Source organism: Triticum aestivum, chromosome 3A, assembly GCF_018294505.1.
Source record: "Triticum aestivum cultivar Chinese Spring chromosome 3A, IWGSC CS RefSeq v2.1, whole genome shotgun sequence".
Lineage (NCBI taxonomy): Eukaryota > Viridiplantae > Streptophyta > Magnoliopsida > Poales > Poaceae > Triticum > Triticum aestivum.
The window spans coordinates 736,213,684-736,218,165 of record NC_057800.1 but is presented as its reverse complement, the minus strand read 5'-3'; the positions used below and the strand labels follow the sequence as shown (position 1 = coordinate 736,218,165).

Sequence of the window (4,482 nt, the reverse complement as noted above, 5' to 3'; positions counted from 1 at the left end):
CCAGTTCTTTTGGGCGGCTTAAAAAATAAGCTGCCTCTCCCCAGCTTAAAAAATAAGCCGCTCCCAAAATTCATGGAGGCTTCTAGATTAGTAATTCCATAACTAGTTCAGAAGCCCCAATAAATAAGGGAGGGGGCTTATGACAAAAGCTAGGGAGGAGGTGGCTTATTTTTTAAGCCGCCAAAAGAACTGGCCGAGTATCAAACCAGTCATCTTCATCCAAAATTACACTCCTTTTGCAAGCCTCGTGGTTGAATCAATCAATGTGTGGCTCTCGTCGGTAAGAACTTTTGGGCCAGCCCCAGGCCTGCTGCAGATGAAGTAGCTAACATCGCCCTTGAATTTTTGGTTTGGTGTCTTCATCTCTGGTGGCTATGGAAGGGCCTCGATGTCAGCTACGGACTGCACTCCGGCGACACTTAGGATTGATTTATGGCCAACCATATAGCTATCATGGTCATGTTTGTCAGATGTATACATATTTGTAGAATACCCAGGAACAAACAAATGCTGGGTTTATTCTTGATAATATCAAACACACCTGTCCAAATCATTTTCTTGTGGAGGGAAGCAGTATAAGAGCCTCTGAAGGAGAAGGGTGGCCGTTTTGCGGTTTCGTGCTATTAGGACAGCGTTAGGCCCAGCATCAAATGTGTAGGCAACCTGCAATTACAAGAGATCAAATGCCAAATTTAGAAGTCTTCACACAAACGTTGGTTTCATTATCAGATCAATCGCACCATCCACTCCGGTACCAATTATTTGCAGTCTAGGTGAAGTGCATACCAGACAACACATACAGAAGAAACAATATCACCAAGATTGCAATGAAGTTTTATCTTTTGATGAAGGCAATAAAATAAGATATTTTGTATGCATTCTCTTTTCAAATTCAAACTTTAGATGTTATTTAATAAACCTAATGCCAAGTTAGTTTGAATATGAGATCAATACCACGTACCAGTGTAATTTATTTGCAGTTTAGGTGAACTGCATGCCAGACACCACAATCAGACGAAGAAGTAATACTGCAAGATTGCACTAATTTTTTTTCTCTTTGATGACAGCAGTATACCAAGATACTTCTGCATCCCATTAGAATTTCAGACTTTTAGATGCTATTTAATACATATCATACCCAGTAGAAATAATAGAAGTATTCAAAAAATTGACTGCTCCAGAACCAATACCAGCAGTACTATGTTTTCATGATGAACTCTTCAAACTGAACTATATGTTCCCTAAGGGGCTGTTCGGATTCAGCCCACACCAGCCCGACCGAAACGACGGTTTTGACGAAGGAAACAGATGCCTAGAACTCGCCCGCACGCTAGTGTGGAATCACAACGGCTGGCCAAAAAGTTGGCTGCGATCCAAACGCTGGCCCAACCTGTGGTCAACGACCAAAATTTTGGAAGGGCAGCTTGGAGCTGCCATCCAAACAGCCCCTAAAAACCAAAGGATTGGAAGCATAAAGCATAAGCATAAACTCGTATTTCCGGGATCTTTTTCAGAAAGATGGCAATAATTTTGTTGCTCTTTTAAATTAAGTAAAATTACTTCATCATGTGATGCTAGTTAAATATGTTTTATCAAGTGCAGTAAAAACTTACTGTACTGGCATGTCATAACAAAGCTTAACCAACCTTATTTTAGATCCCTATATGCAGCACCGATGCAGTTCAGAAGAATTGAAAACAAGGTAGCAAGTGTGAAACAGGAAAAGAATATACCTGTGGGGTTCCTTCTGAGTGGTTCCACTTCTCCACAAGGCTAATTATCCTGCAGTTGGTTGAAAGAGCGATCCTCAACTCTGGGATTTTAGTACTAACAGAACCACAAAATCAGGACTGCTAAAAAACTACCTGTGTGACGTATCATTCATGTAGAAGATGGGAGGACTCGTGTCCAAACATACAGCATGAAACTGGTTGCTATCTGCACAAGTTAACCTGGCAAAGGATTCAAAATCACGTTTCTTGATGGCCTCTTCCATTTTCAATATGCGACCTGGCAGTACAGTCTGGAATACAAGAAAAAGTAGTGCAGTGCACAGTGAGAGCAAGAAACGGTAAGCTGCAGCTAAAGAGATAGATCAGTATAACTGCTAACAGACTTGATAAAAAAATGAAACCACAAAACTTGAGGGTCCACACAAGAGGAGGGATAAAACTACAATTCAGAATCAGAATTGCAGCTTCATGATTTTGTTCCCTCGATTATTCGTAAAAAAATTGTACAATATGTGCCAAAAACAAGTTAAAGATGAAAATGCAATCACCTGGGCCCTGTACTGCAAGAGGGGGCTTGTTTCAACAGTGTCCCGCATCCCACTGGTGCTACTGGTTTCCTTCTGCTTTGAACTGACCTAATTCCACAAAGCATCATAATAAGAAAAAGATGTTGGGATAAAAATGGTAAATCGGTGTCACTATGTAGTTAAGGATTGGTGTTAATGGAACCATGACTCGATGAGCAATATCCAATGATAAGTTAAATGAAATAGATCATGTTATACAACAGAGATCACATTGACATACCACTGCTATGATTATAACAAGATCATCCCAATGCGACTCGTCAACAAGCTGTACTGCCATACTGTCACTTCCATCATCATTCTACAAGTATAGAGTCAAAGTCAATCGTTTTACAATAGAAAAACATGCATTTTAACCAATTCAGCTTCTCTGCCTTAACCAAGAGATAACTTACTTTCCCCATACACCATTTCACAAATCCACCATATATATTGCGGCATGCACTTCCAGACCCCTGCCTGCATTGAAATTAGTCAGCCCGAGAGAAGTATAAGTAAAGAGGGGACATAAGTACACTAGCTTATTATTTAGTAAAATGAAGTAAAATTGTTTCTATATCATCAAGCAAACATCACAAACAGGATAGAGCACAAACAGAGTGTTGATACATAATGTATCAGTATAGAGTACAGACCTTGCTATTGAAGAAAGTTCTCCATAATCTTCATTCACATTCATTAGCTTTCCAAGGGTGAAAACTACAAACAGTATTCAAATTACTAATTTGTGTTGTAATATTGGTATGAAAGCAAGACCTTGCTTGGTATGTTTATGAGCAAAAAATAAAAGTAGTAGTGGACAATCATTTTGTGTTGGATAGCGTTATCAACCTTCCAAGCTATGAATAAAGTAATCAATATTTGTAGAAAGCAAGCATGCTGAGCAGTGGTACTCAATCAGGGCAAAACAACACTCAGGACCAGATATTAGCACTATCATGGAACTTGGTAAGACCAGCCATTTTTTTGCAAGGCTAGCAGATTTATTGCAAAGATTAACCAGCAGGCCAGGACTAAACATAGCTTCTGCGTCTTATTTTATTTTATTTTATTTTTTGCCTCTATACAACCAGATAATAAAGAACAAACTACAGATAAGTTGGACAACCTTAATAGAAGGATCTAGGACAATTTTAGGTGACAGTTAGAAAACCATAATATTGTCCTATTATCATGAATAGCACACGGAGGTGTATTCGAAAGGTAAGAGCAACAGCTTTTGCTAGGATAACAGTCCACTTGTAGCAGAAATACTTGTATCACCCTCAACAACGAATGTTTGCAGATTGCATCAGCAAAAGAACAATTCTATAAGAGAATAAGAAATACACCCCCTCTGCTACTAAACACAACCGAGGTGGGTCCAGAAGAGCAGAAAACAAAATGAAATCCAAGTCTAACCCGAAATATCCACAGTTTTAGTCACACATCTGTTTTTCTGACAAATAGCCATGGCATCAGAACCAGGAGACTTACCAAGACAAGCAAAGCTAGCAGCTGAAGAGGCTAAACCAGCGGCGGTCAGGAAGTTGTTGTACGATGCTATGTGGACGTGCAACTTCTCCCAGTCCTCTTTCTTGATCTTGATCCCCTTTTTCTCGTCCTCGACATCACGAGCCCGCTTCCGGATCTCCCTCAGGCAGTTCTGAAACCTCCCGCCCGACAACGCAATCTCCTGCTCGATTCCACACCAAACGGACGATTAGATCACACTGCCATCCAAGCAGACAATAATTTGTTTTTCTTTTTCTTGCAATTGCGTTACACCGCATCCAGTTAAAGACCTGATGTAGTGCTGCTAGTACGTGAAACTGGTGTCATGACTTGTGAACGCGTCCAGATATGGTCATTGGCAACATCTCCCGCGAGTTCTTCCTGTTTGCCCGTGCATCTAAACACAGAAGGGGAGGAGAGAGAGAGAGCACACATGGAACCCACCAGTAAGTGAAGGCGAATAGTACTAAAAATAATATTACATGTTATCCATTAATTAGGCTATGGTAATATAAAAACATTATGTGAACAAAGGGGGTACAACAAACATTGCTATTCTACGTATGTTGCCTACTCTTGACGTGCGGCTTGAAGGCCCGGTTGCATGTTCGATCCTCATCCTTTATTTTTTAATTTGTATATGGGTCCAAATTTGTTTCATGACATGT

At 40.2% G+C, this 4,482-nt stretch overlaps 1 pseudogene; it reads right to left on the bottom strand.

The window, feature by feature from the left end:
- Nucleotides 1–225: 225 nt before the first annotated feature.
- On the bottom strand, nucleotides 226–4,179 carry LOC123057334 (diphosphomevalonate decarboxylase MVD2, peroxisomal-like; annotated as a pseudogene).
- Between the last annotated feature and the right edge of the window lie 303 nt (nucleotides 4,180–4,482).